This window comes from Sus scrofa, chromosome 1, assembly GCF_000003025.6.
Source record: "Sus scrofa isolate TJ Tabasco breed Duroc chromosome 1, Sscrofa11.1, whole genome shotgun sequence".
Taxonomy (NCBI): Eukaryota; Metazoa; Chordata; class Mammalia; order Artiodactyla; family Suidae; genus Sus; species Sus scrofa.
In genome coordinates, this window is record NC_010443.5 from 107,689,701 (window position 1) to 107,712,091 (window position 22,391).

The 22,391-nt window shown below is 40.9% G+C and overlaps 1 protein-coding gene across 7 annotated transcripts in view; it reads left to right on the plus strand.

The window, feature by feature from the left end:
• Nucleotides 349–22,391, plus strand: part of CSNK1G1 (casein kinase 1 gamma 1) — a 194,006-nt gene continuing 171,963 nt past the window's right edge. For 4 of the 7 annotated variants that reach the window (XR_002344536.1, XR_002344540.1, XM_005659506.3 and 1 more), the window contains exon 1: nucleotides 351–549. The gene's annotated coding sequence lies outside the window, so the exon portion shown is untranslated. Of the gene's footprint in view, nucleotides 550–22,391 lie in introns of all 7 variants that reach the window. The other 3 variants (XR_002344535.1, XM_021093859.1, XM_021093855.1) reach the window with 2 other exon arrangements.

The window sequence follows — 22,391 nt, forward strand, 5'->3', positions numbered from 1 at the left end:
GGAACTGGAGTAAATAATGACTGGGGCTAATAGTGCGAGTACAGCTAAGGAGAAAACTAAAGTGGGCTCTCTGTGTTTGGCAGGCGAGCCCGTGCTCCACCCAAGATAGGAGCAGGAGTAGAAGGTAAGGGTATGTTGCCACAGAGGAGCACACGCACGCAGCTCGGTTCTAGTAATCCCAGAAGAAGTGGGGGTGGCAGTCTTTGAAGGCACTTCCGCTTAGCAACCCCACGCGGTTGCTAAGGAGGGGCGGTAGCGAGGATGACCCGGAAGTGGTGGTGTACATTTCTCACTGCCAGCTTTAAGTTTGTCCTATCGGGAGCGCCCGGGTGCTTTGCGCCGGGCTGAGGGTGGGGCCAGCGCTAGTAGTTCCGGTTCGGCTTCTGCCGCCCCTCGGCTCCTCGCCTTCCCCCCTCCCCTCCCGCACTTTTCCTCCCTCCAGTTCCTAGGAAAGAGAAGCCAACGCTGCTGGTGGGTAGAGAAGCACTCCGCGCCTCCAGGAGGGAACTGCGCTCACCCCATCTGAGCCCCAGGACACGGCCAGACGAGGTACTCGCTCCGGCTTCGATGGGATCCGGGAGGCTCTAGCCTGAGGGTGTTGTGTGTGTGTCTAAGCCGGCTGGTGGGGGCCCCCTTCTCCGAGTCGGGGAGGGGAGCACCGAGATCCTGGGTGGGGCGCAGGCCGGCGAGTTTGATTGTAAAGGGTTTTAAGGACGGAATGCAAGGGCCAGGGCACGCCGCTGGCGGAGAGTTTCGAGTGGCCGGGTAGAGGTTTCGGAGAAGGCGCCCCTTGAAAGCAGAAGACTTAGCTGCTGCGGACTGGGAGTTTGCCACCTGGAGGGTTAGCTCTAAAAGGGGGAGCATCCTCTCCATCCAAAAGGAGAACATTGACCCTGGCGGGGTGGCTGGGACAAGCCCTTGCTTCAAATGACTGCTTCCCTTGGGCACCCCCCTGGGACAGAGCCCGGCTTCGAGTGTTGTGGGGGTTGTGAGTTGGCTGGGCACTGCGGGGAGCCGCCCTTGGCAGAGCTAGGGCAGAAGAGTGGGTAAGGAGACCTCCCTCCTCCCAATTTCCGTGCGCTTCCCCCACTTCTTCCTTTAGTGCTCTCTGGCCCCGGTGTCCTACCGGAGAGGTACCGCCTCCGCCCCCCAAGTGGGCAGGCATCACAGCGTAAAAGAAAGAGAGAGGGTGGAACTGGTTCTCTTGCCCCTCAATGATACTTAGAATGTTTGGCAAGTGCCAGAATGGCATATTTAGCCAAGTCTCCCATCTCGATATTAAATCTGGTGTAAATTATTTTAGAAAATGCAGTTCTGAAAAGCTCCAAACTATGGGCTAATTTAGCTTAGCATTGTTTGGTAGATACGCGTTTGTAAAAAATACACTAGGGGAACCGTATAGATATAGAGGTCTAGGCGAAACATGTTGAGGCAAGCCTTTTCCAACATCTTTCTTATCTGCCAGTAAGCCTGCCCTAGTTTAAATGAAGCAGAATGATTCTCTTCACGTATACTTCAGTTAGTGACCGAATTGTAGGTACTGTGTGATTATAGATGTCTCAGAATAGAGGCGTGAACATTCAGAGAGACAAGATTCTCTGCTTTTGCGCCTGTCTCCTAATCTTTTAAGGAGATAATTGTGGTCAAGTGGAAGTATTGGCTTTGAGGTTAGGTAAATCTGGGATTGAACCTGGACTGCCACTAGCTAGTTGTTGACCTTGGACAAGTCAAGAACTTACCAGAGATACAATTTCTTCAAAGTAATATGAGTTAAAATACTTACCAGTGTTGTAAGGGGGAGTAATGTATTTAAATAACAGCCCACTTTAAATGGAAGCACCTTCCAATTGAAAGATAAATTATTAATAATCTTAACACGGTTAAGGTAGCTTAGTTTTATGGATTAGGGTTTGAGATAGGAACAGAACTGGATAATATTCCAAAACATATTTGTACAACAGGATTTTCTGTGGCTTCTAGAAATTGATCATAAGCAGCATCAAATTATCAGGAGTTTCTTAAAAAGTATGTGAATTAACTGAAACGACCAATGATGTTTCAAAGGTTTTTCTCAGATTTGTGATGTGTATGGCATGGGTTGATAAGAAAAACATTTAAAAAGCAGTGTATATAAATCTTAATTAACATCACATGTCTTTATAGAGAATTAAAATTGAGGCATAAAACAAAGTACTTTTAATTTTACGATTAAAATCAACAAAAGTAGTATGATTCATGTTAAGTAGATTTAAGCTTATTAGCAAAACTTATAGAATTTTATATGTATAATATTCTGTGAAATAAATGAAAATGGAATGAATTTTTGCCTTTGAAGTATTTGTGATGACATAGAAATTATCTCAGAAGTTTTTATATCATTTGTTTTGTAGATTTAAAATGATACAGTTGTATGTAACCTATTAAATGTCAGATTTTCAGCTAGTTTGCTTTTTAATGTAATGTAGTTTGTAATTTAAAATTTTTAAATGTACTTTATATTCAAAAGATAATAGATTTTTGTGCAAAAAGTTGGTGTAAAGTTTTAATTCAGTATCACTTTTTAGAGAAGTTTATAGGTTTCATAATTTTTTTTTTTTTTGGTCTTTTTGCTATTTCTTGGTCTTGGGCGGCTCCCGCGGCATATGGAGATTCCCAGGCTAGGGGTCCAATCGGAGCTGTAGCCACCGACCGGCCTACACCAGAGCCACAGCAACGCGGGATCAGAGCGGCGTCTGCAATCTGCACCACAGCTCACGGCAACGCCGGATCGTTAACCCACTGAGCAAGGGCAGGGACTGAACCCGCAACCTCATGGTTCCTAGTCGGATTCGTTAACCACTGCGCCACGACGGGAACTCCATAGGTGTCATAATTTTGAGAGAAATTTTCAAATATATTGCCTCTTCATTTCCCTCTATTTTAAATAGTGTTGAATTTTATTTTTTTTTAATAAAATTCTCCAGCTATATTGTATGTTCCTTAAGTTAGAAATACTATTTTAAATTTTAGCCCCCACTGCAGCTACATGAAAGGCACCAAATAAATATTGGTCAAATTGATAGATGGATGGATATAGTAAAAATTATTATTATTATTATTTTGTCTTTTTAGGGCCGCACCTGCGGCATATGGAGGTTCCCAGGCCAGGGTTTGAATCTGAGCTGTAGCAACTGGCCTACACCACAGCTCACCACAACACTGGATCCAACCCACTGAGTGAGGTCAGGGATTGAACCCATGATCTTGTGGATCCTAGTCGGGTTCATTAACCACTGAGCCGCGATGGGAACTCCTATAGTCAAAATTATTAATGGGATATTTATACTATTTTTTAAAGTGTTGAAAATATGTTTTTATTGGAGTTGTAGATTTTTTTGTAAGATTATTCAACTTTCTCAATGGCTTTTCTGATATTGTAAAGTCTTCAGAGTATATATAAGTGTTGAATTGTGTTTTCCTGGATTATTTTTCAACATCTTTCAAATCTTCAAGTTGAGACTGTATTGTCTTGCTTTGGCAAAGCCATCAGAAGCTCCCATTTCCCCTCCCCATCTTCTTATAAAGCTTTAATAAATCATTTGTTAGGAGAGGTAGGATACCAGCTGTAAAAATATCTATCTAAAATGTAGGTAATAGTAGAAACTGTCAGAGATGATAGTTTTCCCAAAGACCTTTTCCACTTAGGCAAAGTATGTGGCCATTCCACTGATCTTTGCAGTTGTCAGTTATGGAATTTGCTTGTCCGGAAATCTAAAAATGACTAAACCTTCCTTTAATGCCTGTCTCTTGGGTGATCTCAGAAATCTTTAGGAAAGACTGGAAAAGTTTACATATCATATTGGAATATATAATGAACAAAGTACAGTTAACTTTATTCATGCTGCCAGATCAAGAGTGAGTTAACTGTATAAATTTTTAAAAAGTGCCATATAGTGCCTCACTCAAACCAAATGAATGAATATTCTTCCAGAGCTTGTTTCTATTTCAGAGCATATTTCTTTTTGAAGCTATAATTTGGTCTCTAATAAGGATAAATGATCATTGTATCCAGGCTGTTATCATAGACAGATTTTAGTATCACCAGTCTTGATAGAAACTGCTTCATTGGCTTCAGAGAAGTGGAAATAAATTTTCATGAAAAAAATTTTAGAATTTTTGGAACGATAGTTTTTCTCTATTTAACATCTAACTTGTCTCTACTCATTTCTGCCTAATATAGAAACTTTGAGAAGCTGGGAGGAAAAAAAGAATGAATTTACTTCAGAATTACCATTTTATGTTTTGTAGCTAAATTGGGTTTTGACATTATTGGGATTGTGTTCAAGATGGACTTGGGAAAAAAATTAGAGAGATGCCATCTGTTTCAGATTCCTATTCCTTCACCCCTGCTTATTTTGTGGCTTTGAATTCATCAGATTTTTTTTCAAAAATAAAGCACCTCAAGTTCCTGCTGTGACACTGTGGGTTAATAATCCAACTGCAGTGGCTCTGGCCGCTGCAGAGGTGCAGGTTCAATCCCTGGCCCTCTGTGGTGGGTTGAAGGTTTTGGAATTGTCACTGCTATGGCTTAGGATGCTGCTGTGGCAAAGGTTTAATCCCTAGCCACAGAATTTCTGCATGATGCGGGTTTGCCCCCCCAAAAAAGTAATTTGTTATTTCAAACTGTTTAAACATTAGATAGCCTCTTGCATCTTTGTCATCATTCGCTTAATAAACCATTCTTGTCAGTAATGCTTACAATAATCCACTTATTGGTGGAAGTTGCTAAAAAAAAATTATTATAGAGATATAGAGTAAACCTTTTTTTTTTTCTATTCTGATATTGCAACTAGAAGAGAAGCTTCTGTTGTGGATTTTTTTTTTTTTTTTTTTTTTTTTTGTCTTTTTGCCTTTTCTAGGGCAGCACCCATGGCATATGGAGATTCCCAGGCTAGGGGTTTAATCAGAGCTGTAGCCACCGGCCTATGCCAGAGCCACAGCAATGCCAGATCCAATCCGCGTCTGCAACCTACAGCATAGCTTACAGCAACACCAGATCCTTAACCCACTGAGTGAGGCCAGGGATTGAACCTGAAATCTCATGGTTCCTAGTTGGATTTGTTAACCACTGAGTCATGAAGGAACTCCTGGATTTTTTAATTTAGTGATGAGTCCACTTAAACGTACTCTTTCAGTAGTGAGTTTTACCTTACCTCTTGCTATAGTTTTCGTCTAAGTGATACCATACAGTTCATAGGGCATATACATGTTGTTTTTCAGTGTAGATCTTAATGAATCCCGAGGATAGGCTTTTGGATTTACTGAGCTGGAAAAGACTATATCTTCTTCAGGTTACAGTAGTTGGACACCTGTTATGGACTGGAAAGACCGAGGCATCTTTGAGAAAATATAAAGTAGAACTAGGAATGGCCTGAAGGGAGAGCCTTCTGGATAGAGGAGAACCATGCTTTGTGTGCAGCAGAAATGTTCTGGTGATGTAGGAAGACAGATGAACTGCCCTTATACCACTGTAGTCTGTTTCTCACACAGAAGCTCCAAGTAGGCAGTGTAGGTATAGCAGGGCCTGGGATGTCAGGGATGGGAATTGTTCTTCGGTAATTGCTCACCCATCACAATGGAGGCATGCACATATTGGGAAAGGGATATTCTCTTGGATTTTGCTTTGGCCAGAGAAGCTGAGTGAATAGATAGCCATTGCCCTTGCCATCAAAGAGAACTTGGTGCAACACCTCTAGGTGCTGGGTAAGCCTATCAAAATGCTATAGTTTGATTGTCTCCATCAAGAGTCCACATAAATTTTCCAAGAAACAATAGCACTGGACCAAATTGATCTCTATAGTTGACACATTCTAAATCTTTTTTTTTTTTTTTTTTTTTTTTTTAGGGCTACACTCATGGCATATGGAGGTTACCAGGCTAGGGAGTGAATTAGAGCTACAACTGCTGACCTATACCGCAGCTCATGGCAATGCCGAATCCCTAACCCACTGAGTGAGGCCAGGGATCGAACCCGAATTCTCATGGATACTAGTCGGATTCTTTTCTCCCGTGCCACAATGGGAACTCCTGACACATTCTAATTCTTTAACCTCTGAAAATGGGGCATTGAGGACTTTTGGGCCTCTGAGTGAAAGTAACATACATTACCTCCATCTTGATAGATTTATAAATACATTTAAATTTGTCTGTTGGTATTAATAAATGATATGAAGATGTTTTAGGTTCATTTTTGTGTATGTGCTTGAGTGTCCATGATGATCACCAGATTTTAGTTCTTCAGGCTAAATTGCTGTCATCATAGCTGTGCTCAAGCACTTTCCCAGCTGGGATTTCTTCTCCGTTTCCTAGAGGTGTGATGCACATGCTAGTGAGCAGAAATATGATCAAGTCAAGGAGATTAAAGTTAATCTTTAAATTTGTTTTAGGTTTATTCGGATTTGATTTTGTTAGTTTTTTTCTTCCACTTTACTAGGATTTCTGTGGTTTTAAAGTAGCAATATCTTTGAGATTGTGGGTGCCCAATTTTTTTTTTTTTTAAATTAAGAGTTATTGAACAGTTTTAGATTTATAGATAGAGTTCCATATCTATCCACTTAATTCCCACCCACCTCCCACCCCCCAGTTTCCCCTTTTATTAACATTTTGCATTTATGTGACACATTAGTCATGTGGCATATGGAGGTTCCCAGGCTAGGGGTTTAATCAGAGCTGTTGTTGCTGGCCTATGCCAGAGCTACAGCAACACGGGATCCCAAGCTGAGTCTGCGATCTATACCACAGTTCATGGCAACACCAGATCATTTAGCTCACTGAGTGAGGCCAGGGATTAAACCTGAGTCCTCTTGGATACTAGTTGGGCTCATTACCGCTGAGCCGTGACAGGAACTCCCAGCAATATGCATTTAAGGTTCCTCTATGTCTTTTTTTTTTTTTTTTCTTTTTTTTTTTTGGTCTTTTTAGGGCTGTACCTGCAGCATATGGAGGTTCCCAGACTAGGGGTCTAGTCAGAGCTGTAGCTGCCAGCCTACACCAGAGCCACAGCAGTGCCAGATCTGAGCTGAGTCTGCAACCTACACCACAGCTCATCGCAACGCTAGATCCTTAACCCACTGAGCGAGGCCGGGGATCGAACCTGCAACCTCATGATTCCTAGTCAGATTCGTTGACCACTAAGCCATGACCAGAACGCCAATGTCTTTTTTTTTTTAAATTGCTGCACCATAGAGAACTCCTCCTCTGTGTCTTTTTGTGGCTTTTTAGCTCATTTCCTCTGATTGCTGGATAGATTTGTACCACAGTTTGTTTATCCCTTTACTTGTTGAAGAACATCTTGGATGCTCCCCCCCACCCCTTTTTTCTAGGGCTGCAGGTCTGGCATATGGAAGTTCACGGGCTAGGGGTCAAATTGGAGCTACAGCTGCCAGCCTACGCCACAGCCACAGCAGCGCAAGATCTAAGCCGCGTCTGCAACCTACACCACAGCTCACAGCAATGCTGGATCCTTAACCCACTGAACAAGGCCAGGGATTGAACCTGAATCCTCATGGATCCTAGTCAGGTTTGTTAACCACTGAGCCATGAAGGGAAATTCTCCCTTTTTTTTTTTTTTTTTTTTTTTTTTTACTGTTACAAATAAAGCTCCTGTAAAGGTGCTTGTGCTTAGTTTTGTGTGTACATAACTTTTCAACTCCTTTTGTAAATAACAAGTGTGAATGCTGGATTGTATGGCAAAAGTATGTTTAATTTTGTAAGAAACTGTGAAACTGTCTTTTACAAGTGGTTATACCACCAATATACATTCCCGTCAGCAATGAATGAGTATTCCCGTTGCTCCAAGTCCTTGCTTGCATTTGATATGGCCAACTTTTTCTACTTGAGCCATTCTAATAGTTTTAATTTGGAATTTTCTAATGATGTAAGAGTGTTCAACTCCTTTTCATATGCTTATTTGCCGTCTATGTATCTTCTTTGGTGAGATGCCTGCTCAGATCTTTTGCCGCTTATTCTGTTATTCCATTGGATTGTTTTCTTTCTTTCTTTCTTTCTTTCTTACTTTCTTCCTTCCTTCCTTCCTTCCTTCCTTCCTTTCTTTCTTTTTTTTTCCCCTGTGCTCACATCATGTGGAAGTTCCCAGGCCAGGGATCAAAACTCTGCCATAACAGCAGCTCAAGCACAGATCTGGGCTATTTTCTTATGGTTAGGTTTTAAGTGTTCTTTGTATATTTTGATTACAAATTCTCTATCAGTTGTATTTTTTGCGAAATTTTTTTCCCAATCTGTGACCTGTCTCTGTTCTTTAAGCAATAAATTCTCATGGTATGAAAGTTTTTAGTTTTAATTATTCCAGTGTCCCAAGTTTTTTTTTCATCAAGCTTGCTTTTGGTGTTGTATCTAAAAACTCATTGCCAAACCCAAGGTCTCATGGATTTTCTCCTGTGTTATCTTTGAGAATTTTTATAGTTTTACATTTTGCCTTGAGTTCTAAGATCCATTTTGAGTTTTTGTAGAAGGTTTGAGAACTGTGTCTATATTCCTATTAGATAGCACAAGAATGTTTTATTAAAATGCTTTCTAATCTAAAAATGTTAATGTATCGTTTTAAAGAGACTTTTTATTTTTATTTTTAAAAATTTATTTTATTTATTTATTTTTGTGTTTTTAGGGCCACATCTGCAACATGTGGAAGTTCCCAGCCTACAGGTCGAATCAGAGCTATAGCTGCAGGCCTATACCACAGTCACAGCAATGCGGGATCTGAGCCACGTCTGTGATTTATATAACAGCTCACGCCAGTGCTGGATCCCTGACCCACTGACGAGGCCAGGGATCGAACCCACATCCTCATGGATAGTAGTCGAATTTGTTTCCTCAGAGCCATGGCAGGAACTCCAGAAACTTTATTTTTTAGAGCAATTTTAGGTACACAGCAAAACTCACAGGAAGAATCTCTATAGATTTGCCCCCCCCACACATAGCTTCCCCCATTATCAATATCTCCTATCAGAATGGAACATTTTTTGTAATTGATGTAACTGTGTTGATACATCATAATCTCCCAAAGTCCATATTAAATTTAGAGTTCATTCTTTGTACTGTATATACAGTGGATTTGGGAAAATGTATGGTAGCATTTACCCCTTATAATGTCATATAGAATATTTTCAATGTCCTAAAAATCCTGTCTTCCAATTTATCCATCCTTCCCACCTCAACCCTTATTTTTTTTTTTTTTAAAGAAACCAAAATGAATAAAATATCAAAGAGATTTTTTTTGGCATTCTTTTGTGGCTCAGTAGGTTAAGAACCTGACATAGTGTCTGAGAATGGGGGTCTGATCTTGGCCTCGTTCAGTGAGTTAAAGATCTGGCGTTGCCACAAGCTGTGGCATAGGTCACAAATGCTGCTTGGATCCGGTGTCACTGCAGCTGGTGACGTGTAGGCCTGCAGCTCCAGCTCTGATTTGACTCCTAGTCCAGGAAGTTCCATATGCCGCAGATGGGGCCGTAAAAAGGAAAAAGAGAGATTTTTCTAATATTCTGAGATGTAACCAGAAGCATTGTTCAGAGTCTTGAGTTTCCCTTTCAAAAAGGTTGATATTAGGTCACTAGGTATTAATTGACAGATACTTGGATTCTTTGAATATGTTATTGGGCATTAGGAAGTGTGCCGTAAATGTACTATCCACACGAGAGTTGCAGATAGTAAAAGGGCTTGATCTAAATTTAGGATTTTTGAAGGATCGCTAAAGTTAAGGTCCTTTACCACTTTTATTGTTGTGCAGATTTCAGCTATACAGATTTCTTGGCTGCCCTCTCCCGGGTTTGCTTCTTCCTATTATAGTCATTCAGAAAGTTGACATGGCAGTGATTGAGTAGGAAGAGATACCATGGGTGCTGCTGAGTTGCCTTGTTTTTCCAATTCAGACTCAGTGTGGGAATATCTATTCTAAAGTAATAAAATACTGTTCTGAGGCACTGTTGCCCACATAACTGTAGTACTATTTGTTGGAATACTCTGACAGTTGGCTTTATAACTGTCCTGCCCTGGATTTCTAGGACACCTTCCATTTTCCAAAACATTTTAAGCTTAATTGGTATTGTGACATCCGAATATTCTGGTCATCTAGAGTGTAATGCAAAAAATATTTAGTAACCTCACATTGATGAATTTTCTTTGCTGTTACTCCTAGTTAAATAAAACTAGGAGTTCACAGAGTTCCTCTCGTGGTGCAGGTGAAAAGAATCACCATCTTTAGAATGATAACCTCAAGCATTTATTTTTGGTTTCACACTTAGTCTGGCCTACAGCTGGCATGCTGGATTTGTTTGTTCAGATTACTCTGTGATGTTTTCTTGAATAATAAATGAAGAGGGAGTTCCCATTGTGGCTTAATGGTAATGAACCTGACTAGTATCTATGAGGATGTGGGTTCCATCCCTGGCCTTGCTCAGTGGGTCCGCGATCCAGTGTTGCCATGAGCTATGGTGTAGGTCGAAGACAAGGCTCAGATTTTGTGTTGCCGTGGCTGTGGTGCAAGGCCAGCAGCTGTAGCTCTGATTTGACCCCTAGACTGGGAACTTCCATATGCTGTAAGTGTGGCTCTAAAAAGCAAAAAAAAAAAAAGAAAAAAAAAGAGTTCCCTTTTGGCACAGTGGCTTGAGGCTCCAATATCATCACTTCTGTGGTTCAGGTTGCCCCTGTGGTGTGGGTTCGATCCTTGGTCCAGGAACTTCCACATGCTTCAGGTATGGCAAAAAGAAAAAATAAATAAATAAGAAAGAAAAAATAAAATAAAAATGGACACGAAGAATGATCTGTGTGAAAGTCCTTAAGCTTTCCAGAGATAGATGCTCTCCAAATCAATACATAAGCTCACTTTGTCTTTAATGGGATCCATCTGGTTAATGCTTATGTTTCTTGAGTTTCATAGATTATGGAATCATAAAGCTAAAGGAAAACATGGGAATGGTCTAGTTAGACTTTCTCAATTTATAGCTGAAACTACTTAAGTGCAGAGAGACTTGATCAAGGTTGTATAGCTGAGGAGTCACACTACAACCCAGATCTCCTGATTTCTTTTTCTGATAAACTGTACTAATTCATTCTCTTTAATTAATTAAGAAATTATGATTTTATAAGAAGTGAAATTTTTAGGAAATTTAAGTAAACTGTTAAACTGCTGCAGTACTAGAATTCAAATATTTAGTTGAAATCCCAGTTAATTTCTAAAGTGTTGAGTTACTGTGTATTTCTTTAAGTACCAGGTGTCACTAGATTTTTAGTTAAGAGCAAATTTGTTATTTTTCACATTGTAGATAGGAATCAGCCAATTCAAAAATAATGAAGATATTATAGCCTATATTTAGCAAGAACACATTTGGCCGCATTAAAATGAATCTTAATGTATTTTTTCTCTGCACAGTGGAGATAATCTGTTAATATTTAATATCATGGTGCAACAATGGAATTCTGCCTTACGTGTTGGTATATTTATAAAACTAGAGTGGAGTATTATGTAAAAACTGAAAGTACAGATTAATTTAATATGCATCTGGTGAATTCAGGGCTTGAAGGATGCACATCTGTTGAGAAAACAAATCATAGAACTATTCAGAGCTTCACCATCTTTAAATATGCGTGGTTTGATTCTCTTTAAATGTTTTGAAACAGTCTTTAATGGATTTAGAAAAGGCCATTTGCTCCGAGAAAGCAACAGTGAAGCTACTGATCATTTTTTTAATTTCCCACAGCATTTTGATACATTAGTATTTTTCTTTCCAATTTATTTATTTGGGGAAGGGAGGAGTTAAATGACTCAAAAATAACAAAATGAATTTGTGGTAGAACAGTTGTGGGTTTTTTTGGCTGTGAGGTTGTATGTGGAAGTTCCCAGGCCAGGGATTGAACCTGCACCATAGCAGCAACCCAAGCTGCTTCAGTGACAATACTGGATCTGTATGTAACCTGTCTCTCCATGACAGAACTCCGCAGAATGGTGTTTTAAAAAGAGAATGTAGTTTCCTGAAATGGAAATATTTAAAGCTCTGAATTCTAACTTGAATAAGTGAGAAAATAACCACTGAGTTCCTACTGTATGTTATCACTGTACTAGTGCTGTACTAATATAGAAATTACAGAGGATCACTGATCAAGTTTGAGAATGAAACTTGAAAGATAGTAATGTAATCTCATATGTAACTGAGTGCAAACTTTATGATATAATCTGGTAAAACTATAGAAATTTATTTATTTATTTATTTGTCTTTTTAGGGCCACGCCCTTGGCGTACGGAGGTTCCCAGGCTCGGGGTCTACTCGGAGCTGTTGCTGCCAGCCTACGCCACAGCCTCAGCAACACCATAGCTCACAGCAACACTGGATCCTTAACCCACAGAGCGAGGCCAGGGATCGAACCTGCAACCTTGTGGTTCCTAGTCGGATTCGTTTCCGCTGCACCATGACAGGAACTCCAAAACTATAGAAATTTAGAGGGGAGAAAATTCAGTGAGTGTTTATAATTCTGATTTGAAGGAAATTGAAAGTAATGGCTCTCAACTCTGGCATTATAATCACTTGGGGAAACTTGTCCCAGGATCAGCTGAATCAGAATCTAAGGGACGGGGCATCCATAGTTTTTAAAAGTTTTCCCAAGATGATTGTAATGTTCGGGCACTGTTGAGAACCACATGCTTTAAGGATAGGTATAATCTGGGTAGGCAAGAAAGTATTTTGGGGTAGCAGGAAGGGAGAATTGGGCACAGACTCTGAAACTAATGAAAGATTGTCTGTCTGTCTGTCTGTCTGTCTGTCTATCTATCTATCTATCTCCTGGTTAGGGAGTAGGGAGGAATAAGATTTAAGGAGGCAGAAGGGGGTCATATTTTAAACAGTACTTTTCAAAGTACGATTCCTCAACCAACAGCATCAGCATCACCTGAAATTTTTTTCTTTTCGTTTTTTACTGCCCTGTGGCATTTGGTGTTCCTGGGCAAGGGTTCAGATCTGACCCACAGTTGCGACCTAAGCTGCAGCTGTGACAACACCAGTCCTTAACTCACATTGCCTGGCTAGAGATTGAACCTGTGTCCCAGCATTGCCAGGATGCTGCTGATCTGGTGGTGCTGCAGCGGGAACTCCAACATCACCTGGAAATTTGATACAGTGCAAATTCTGAAGCTCCACACCAGACTTAATAAATTGGAAACTCTAGGGGTAGGTTCCAACAGTCTGTTTTAACAAGTACTGCAGGTGATTCTGATGTACCCTAAAGAGGATAATGAAAGTCAGGCAGAGGATGTTAGATTTGATGTCCTAATAAGTAGGGACCCACTGAAGGTTTTTTTTAACCTGGGGAGTAATAGGATCTATGTGTATGTGTGCAAAGTAAATTTGATTATGGTGTGCCAAATCCTTTGGACTATTAAAAATAGGAATGAAGGAAATAAGTTGAGGAGGTACAGACATAATCTAGGGGATACAATCTAGCAGCAGTGAGGGCCTGTTCTGGGGAAATATTAGTGAATACTACATTGCAGAGCAGTAATAATAGTGATGGCAGTTTGTTGAATGTTTATGTAATGGGAGTATGCTAAATGCTTTGGACACATCTCATTTTCACAACAGACCACTTAGAGGTGGCTGTTATTCCCATTCTACAGGTCAGAAGGGAAGGTTACCTTTGACTTTCACTGTTAGTAGTGGGAGACACAGGATATCAAGCTCAAGTACCTCTGCCTCTAAAGCATTTTGAACAGACAGCTAATAGTAATTGGTGACCAAGAGATAAAGAGACTCAGACAAGTTTCACTCTTAGGTGACGGATGGCAAGTAGAAGTAACTGTCATAAGGGAAATAGTGCTTATCATGGGTACCAGGGCAAATCATTTAGCACATTTGAAACTGTCTTGCAAAAGTGATTGTGAGGAGTTCCTGCTATGGTGCAATGGGATTGGTGGCACCTTGGGAGCCTTGGGACGCAGGTTTGATCCCTGGCCTGGCACAGTGGCTTAAGGACCCAGCGTTGCCACAACTGCAGCATAGGTCACAGTTGTGGCTTGGTCTGATCCTTGGCCCGGGAACTCCATGTGCTGCGAGGCAGCCAAAAAAAGAAAAAAGAAATAAGTCATTGTGAGAATTTTAACCAGTAGAAATCTTTGTATTGTGCTTTTTAGGAAAAGTTCAAAGTAACTTGTGATAGCTGAGTTTCTAAGTTTTGTTTGGCCTTTTTGCTCATGTTGAGTAAATTTAAAACCTCATCTAGCTTTTAAAAAATATCTTTTAGATTTTAGAGTGAATAAATCTGTGAGTAAATTGAGAAGCTTTCTATAATGCCACTCTTCCCTCTCTAGAGAAATACCGTGATTTAGAAAAAGGTCAGAAGCATTTTATCTGAAGATAGTTTAAGAAATATTTTAGGAGTTCCTGTTTTGGGTTAGTGGAAACGAACCCGACTAGCATCCATGAAGGTGCGGTTCGTTCCCTGGCCTTGCTCAGTGGGTTAAGGATCAGGCGTTGCTACAAGCCTGTGGTGTAGGTTGAGATGTGGCTTGGATCTGGTGTTGCTGTGGGTGAGGTGCTGCAGCTGCACCTCTAATTTAACCCCTAGCCTGGGAACTGCCATATGTTGCAGGTGTAATCCTAAAAAGAAAAAGAAAAAAAATTTTCAGTGTTATTTTCTTTTAATTAGGAGGTAATAAATAGTAAAATAACAACATATTTAAGTAATTATTTTCATAAGATGTTATCAGTTCACTTCTAGCACCCTCTTATTTTGTTTATTGAGATAAAATTCACACGACACAGAGTCAGCCATTTTAATTTTTTCTTTTCTTTTCTTTTTAGGGCTGCAGCCACAGCATATGGAGGTTCCCAGAGCTACCGCTGCCTGCCTACACCTCAGCCACAACAACACAGGATGTGAGCTTCGACTGTGACCTACACCACAGCTCATTGCAATACTGGAACCTTAACCCACTGAAAGAGGCCAGGGCTCGAACTCGCCTGCATCCTCATAGATCCTAGTCGGGTTGTCACAACTGAGCCACGACAGGAACTCCAGAGTCAGCCATTTTAAAGTGCACAATTTGGTGGCATTTGGTACACTCACAGTGTTGTGCAATCATAACCTTTATCTAGTTTCAAAACATTTTCATCATCCTAAAGGAAAAATCCGAACCTGTTGAGCAGTTACTCAGGGTTCCTCTCTCACACAGCCCCTGGTAAACACTGTCTGTTTTCTATCTATGGATTTACCTTTTTTGGATATTTCGTATAAATGGAATCATGTAATATTCCATTTTGTGTCTGCTTCTTTCACTTAGCATAGCATTTTATAGGTCCATCCATGTTGTATACACCTAATTTCTTTTTTTCTTTTTTTTTCTTTAGGGCTGTTCTTACAGCATGTAGAAGTTCCCAGGCTAGGAGTCAAATCAGAGCTACAACTGCTGGCCTATACCACAACCACAGCTACGTGGGGTCTGAGCCATGTCTGCGACCTACACTATAGCTCATGGCAATACTGGATCACTGACCCACTGAGCAAGGCCAGGGAACAAACCCGTATCCTCAGGGATACTAATTGGAATTGTTTCCCCTATGCTACAGCAGGAACTCCTTCATTTCTTTTTTGGCTGAATGATATTCTTTTGTATGGATATGACACATTTGTTTACTCACTCATCAGTAACGTCATTGGTGGACGTTTTTGGCTGTTTCCACCTTTTGGTTCTTGTAGGTAGTGCACCTATGAATGTTGGTAATACAAATTTTTGTTTGAATACCTGTTTTCAATTCTTTAGGATATGTACCTTGGAATGGAATTTCTGGGTCCTATGGTAATTCTCCTTTTTAATTTTTGAGGACCCACCACCACAGCAATTACACCATTTTACATTCTCATCAAGAATGGTCGGAGTTACCGTCGTGGCTCAGTGGTTAACGAATCTGACTAGGAACCATGAGATTGCGGGTTTGATCCCTGGCCTTGCTCAGTGGGTTAAGGATCCGGCTTTGCCCTGAGCTGTGGTGTAGGTTGCAGATGCAGCTTGGATCCCGTGTTGTGGCTGTGGTGTAGGCCGGCAGCTACAGCTCCGATTTTTTGACCCCTAGCCTGGGAATCTCTATATGCCACAGAAGCAGCCCTAGAAATGGCAAAAAGACAAAAAAACCCCCAAAAAACCCCAAAAAACAATGTTCAAGGGTTCTAATTTCTCTACTTCCTCACCAAAATTATTTATTTATTTTTATATTTATTTTTTTGGCTGCACCTGCAGCATGTGAAAGTTCCTGGGCCAGGGATTGACTCTGAGCTGTAGTTGCTGATGTATGCCTCAGCTGTGCATGCCAGATCCTTTAACTCATTTCACCAGACTGGGAACTGCTTAATTTTCATTTTCCTGGTGGCTAATGAAGTTAAGTATATTTTCCTGTGCCTGTTGGCCATTTGTGTATCCTTTTTTAGTGAAATATCTGTGCATGTCCCTCTTTGGTCTTGCCCACAGCATGCAGAAATTCCCAGGCCAGGGATTGAACCTGTTCTACAATTGTGGCCCTCACAGTGCTGGCTCCTTAACCCACTATGCCATAGGGAACTTGCCATTTTATTTGCTTATAATTGGTGAGATTTCACATTTTAAATAGTTATTCATTAAATGGAGCTCTCTACCTCAAGCTGTTCTATTTCCTAAGTGATTACTGCACAGATTTACATAGTACTTCCTTCGCTTCCTGTACTTACTCCAAAGAAAAATTGTGGTAAATATATATAACATAAATTTATTAAAATTTTTGCTAAAACATGTAACATGAGTTTTTTCATTTTATCCATTTTTAAGTGTGCAGTGCAATTCTCTGACATTAAGTACATCCATCACCACTATCTCTAGACTTTCATTTTCCCCAACTGAAATGGTGTTGAATATGAGTGTACAAGTATCTGTTTGAGTCTCTGCTTTCATTCCTTTGGGCCCATACCCAGAATTGGAATTACTGGATCATAAGGTAATGCTATGTTTAACTCTTTTGAGGAATCTACTTAGTATTTCCTACAGATCCTGTGCTGTTTTATATTCCCATTGGGAATGCATAAGGATTCCAGTTTCTCCATATCCTCACCAACACTTAATTTCTCTTTTTTTAATTCTATCCATGCTAGTAGGTGTGAAGAGGTATCTTGTGGTTTTGATTTACATTTTCCTAACCACTGGTGATATTGAGCATCTTTTCATGTGCATATTGGCCATTCGTATATCTTCTAGGAGTTGTATAGTTTTAGCTCTTAGGTTTAGGTCTTTTATCCATTTTGAGTTGGACAGTGGACAGGGTGAGGTTAAGGTCAATCTTCTTTTTCTTTTTTGTCTTTTGGTATTTTTTTAGGGCTGTACCCATGGCACTTGGAGGTTCCCAGGCTAGGGGTCCAGTCGCAGCTGTAGCTGCTGGCCTATACCACAGCCACAGCAACTCGGGATCCGAGCTGTGTCTGCAACCTACACCACAGCTCACAGCAAGGCTGGATCCTTAACCCAGTGAGTGAGGCCAGGGATTGAACCGGCCTAGTCAGGTTTGTTAACCCCTGAGCCACAACAGGAACTCCTCCGTCTTCATTCATTTACATGTGGATGTTCATTTGTCCCAGTATTGTTTGTTGTCTTTCCCTCCTGGATGGTCTTGGCATTCTGTTGAAAATCATTTGGTTGTAGATGAATGGGTCTATTTCTGGACTATCAGTTTTATTCCATTGATCTGTATGTCTTTCTTTAGTCCATTACCACATTATTATTAATAGCTGCACCTGCTGCATATGGAATTTCCTGGGCCAGAGATTGAATACCAGCTGCCGCAACGTGGGATACTTTAAACCACTTCTCTGGGCCGGGGATTGAACCTGTGCCTCTGCAGTGACCTGAACAACTGCAGTTGGCTTTTCTTTGGGCCACTCCCACGGCATATGGAGAATCCCAGTCTAGGGGTTGAATCGGAGCTGTAGCCGCCGGCCTACGCCAGAGCCACAGCAACGCGGTATGCGAGCCGCATCTGCAACCTACGCCACAGCTCACGGCAATGCCGGATCCTTAACCCACTGAGCAAGGCCAGGGACAAAACCCGCAATCTCATGGTTCCTAGTCAGATTCGTTAACCACTGCGCCACGACGGGAACTCCGTGCAGTTGGCTTTTTAACCCATTGTGCCACAGCGGGAACTCCATTACTACATCATTTTGATTACTGTAGCTTTGTGTTAATTTTGAAATTAAGATGTGTGAGAATTACATTCTCACCAGCAATGTTCGAGGGTTCTAATTTCTCTACATCTTCACCAAAATTTGTCATTATGTGTGTTTAAGTGTAGCCATCCTAGTGAGTACAAGTGAGAGCTCATTTTTTTTTTTCCAGGGTTTTCCAAGATTGGGAGAGTTTGGCTACTTTAATATGAATTAATTTTTTTGGTGCTTGCTCTGTGGTTTTCTTTTATACATTTATAACTAACCTAAGCTTACTTCCAAATAACAGTGTACTGTTTCATGGTTTGTGCAAGTACCTTGTAATAGTATTCCCATTCCTCCCTCCTGTATCTGAAAACATTTCTGAGATTCATTCACTTATCTATAAACTATAATCACTTAATACATTGTTGCTGTTATTATTTTGAACCTATGGTTATCTACTATGTCAATTAAGGAAAAGGAGAAGTTTCATTTTACCTTCATTTATTCCTCCCTAATGTTTTTTACATGTTGGAGCAGAAAACAGTAAGAATTTTAGGAACAGGTTTTCCTTTTCTGCAAAAATGGTCATTGGAATTTTAACAGGGATTGTATTGAATCTGTAGATTGCTTTGAGTAGTTGCATTCCTACCTTAACATTATTAAGTCTTCCAGTCCTTGGACAGCACAATATCTTTCCATTTATTTTGGTCTTTAATTTCTTTTAGTGGTTTTTTTTTTCCCAGTGTTCAATGTGCAATTCTTATGCCTCCTCAGAGAAATTTATTGCTCAATATATTATTTTTTTGGATGCCATTATAAATGGAATTCTCTTCATTTTCACCTTTTTCATTGTGTGTAGAAATACAATTAATTTTAGTGCTAAGTTAGTTCTAAGAATTTGTATGACTTCTTTTGGTTTTCCATATAAAAGATTATGTCATCTGTGAATCTGTGTCATCTGAGGTAATTTTATTCACCCCTTTCCAATTTGGATAGCTGACTGGCTTGCTTACTTGCTTCTCTCTCTTCCTCTTTCCTTCCTTCCTTCCTTCTGACCCTCCCACCCTCCTCCCTTCCTCCCTTCCTTCTCCTTTTTTGTCTAACTGCTCTGGCTAGAATTTCCAGTACAGTGTTGAGTGGAAGTGTCACACAAGAGCATCTTGATCTTAATCCTGTTCTCAGTGGGGAAATCTTTAAGTCTTTTATCATTGAGTATGTTAACTGTAGGTTCTCAATAAAAATTCCTTTGTCGTGATGAAAAATTTCTTTTCTATTACTAGTTTTAATATTTTTTTATCATGATGGATTGTTAGATTTTGTCAGATACTTTTTTTTTGAATCATTACAGATGATCGTATGGTTTTTCTCCTTCATTCTATTAATGTGGTATATTAAATTGATTGGTCTTGGGAGTTCCTGTCGTGGCACAGTGGAAACAAATCTCACTAGGCACCACGAGGTTGTGGGTTCAATCCCTGGTCTTGCTCTGTGGGTTAAGGATCTGGCATTGCCATGAGCTGTGGTGTAGGCCGGTGGCTGTAGCTTTGATTCAACCCCTAGCTTGGGAAGCTCCATGTGCCGAGGGTGTGGCCCCAAAAAGAAAAAAAAAATTGTTTGGTCTTCATAGTTGATACACCTGGGGTAAATCTCAGTTTGTCACAATGTGTAGTCCTCTTAATAAACTGTTGGATTAGATTTGCTAGTATTTTGTTGAGGATTTTGTCCATCTATATTTGTAATGAATATTGGTCTATAATTTTCTTTTCTTGAATATTTTTACTTGGTTTCGTTTTTGAGGTAATGCTGGCGTCACAGAATGAGTTAGGAAATGTTCTACCCTTTCCTGGATTTTGGGAGAGTTTGAGAAAGATTGATAATTATTCTTTAAATGTTTGGTAGAATTTACCAGTGAAGCCGAAACTGACAGCATTAACAGCCTGAACCTAGCCAGAACACAGATTGGGGCTTGAACCCACAGTATTATGTATGTATGTATGTATGTATGTATGTATGTATGTCTTTTGTCTTTTTAGGGTTGCACCTATGGCATATGGAGGTTCCCAGGCCAGGGGTCTAATCGGAGCTGTAGCTGCTGGCTTACGCCACAGCCACAGCCACAGCCAGGCCAGATCCGAGCCACGTCTGCGACCTACACCAGCAGCTTAATGGCAATGCTGGATCATTAACCCACCAAGCAACGCCAGGAATCGACCCCACAACCTCATGGCTCCTGGTTGGATTCATTTCCACTGTGCCACAATGAGAACTCATGAACCCACAGTTTTATTTTTATTTTTATTGTTGTTGTTGTTGTTGTTGTTATTGTTGCTATTTCTTGGGCCGCTCCCACGGCATATGGAGGTTCCCAGGCTAGGGGTTGAATCGGAGCTGTAGCCACCGGCCTACGCCAGAGCCACAGCAACGCGGGATCCGAGCCACGTCTGCAACCTACACCACAGCCCACGGCAACGCCGGATCGTTAACCCACTGAGCAAGCGCAGGGATCGAACCCGCAACCTCATGGTTCCTAGTTGGATTCGTTAACCACTGCGCCAGGACGGGAACTCCCAAACCCACAGTTTTAAATTGGAATCACTCACCTTGTGTCTGGACTTACTGAGATTCAGGTTCTTTATGTCTCCACGCAGAAGGAATTCAGTGAGAGACAAAATGATAGGCGAGAAGTAGATTTATTAGGATAGGATGCTTGTGAGAGGTGCAAGCAGGCAGGCAAGGAAGCTCTGCCCTAAGGATCAGGCAGGCTGCAATTTTACCATCCAAGGGGGTTTGGGGGTTGGAAAAACCTGCCTTTTCCTTTCTGGGAGTAGTAGCTTCTCCTTGGTATCTGGTGTGTATTAAAATCAACTGATGGTCAGTCCTCAGACTCCTGCCCTTGGTCTGAATCTGAATGCAGGCCTCATCCCATCCCCCATCCAATGACCTGAGGCAATTCTCACACCTCCACTAGTCAAGCAAGCCTGCCTTGTTCTCATGGCTTTTTTGAGCAATTTATTTACTTACAGTGATCTCCCAGATTTCTCTCTCTATCTATGATCCTCTACTGGGACTTCTAAGACTACCTGTGCCTATTCCATCCCTATCAAAGCCATGTGGTCCTGGGCTTTTCTTTTTGGGGGAGTTTTTTGACTGTTGACTCAGTCTCTACTTGTTCCAGGTTTATTTAGATTTTCCTTTTCAGGAGTTCCTGTCGTGGCTCAGCAGAAACGAATCCTACTAGGAACCATGAGGTTGCAGGTTTGATATCTGGCCTCGCTGGTTAAGGATCCAGCGTTGCCGTGAGCTGTGGTGTAGGTCGCAGATGCGGCCTGGATCTGGCATTGCTGTGGCTCTGGCGTAGGCTGACGACAGCTCTGATTCGACCCCTAGCCTGGGAACGTCCATATGCTGAGGGTGCGGCTGTCAAAAGCCACCCCCCCCCCCAAAAAAGAGGTTTTCCTTTTCTTCTGGAATCACTTTTGGTACCTTGTGTGTTTATAGGACCATGTCCGTTTCATCTAGGTTATCTGATTTCTTGGTGTGCAGTTGTTCATAATAGTCACTTGCAATCCTTTTTATTTTTAACGTCTGTAGAATTGTCCCCACTTAGGTTTCCAGGCTAGGGGTTGAATTGGAATTGTGGTCTCTTTTTGTTGCTTAGTTTAGCAAAAGGTTTTTCAATTTTGTTCATCTTTTCAAAGAATCAGCTTTTGGTTTTGTTTATTCTTTCTATTTTTAAAAAATTCTTTTTTATCTCCAATCTATGTTATTTCCTTCCTTCTGTTAGCTTTGGATTTGGCTTACTCTTTTTCTAGTTCTTGATATAAACTTGGGATGCTGATCTGGGGTCTTTTTTGTTGTTTAATACAGGTATTTACATTTATAAATTTACTTCTTGGCATTGCTTTCCCTACACCATAACTCAGGGCAATGCTGGATTCTTAACTCACTGAGCAAGGCTAGGGGTGGGGGGGTGCTGAACCTGCATCCTCATGGATACTAGTTGGGTTCATAACCTGCTGAGCCACAATGGGAACTCCTGAACTCCTAATATTTATTTATTTTTGTCTTTTTAGGGCCGCACCCGAGACATATGGAGGTTCCCAGGCTGGGGGTCAATTGGAGCTATTGCTGCTGGCCTATGCCACAGCCATAGCAACTCCAGATCAGAGCCACGTCTGTGACCTACA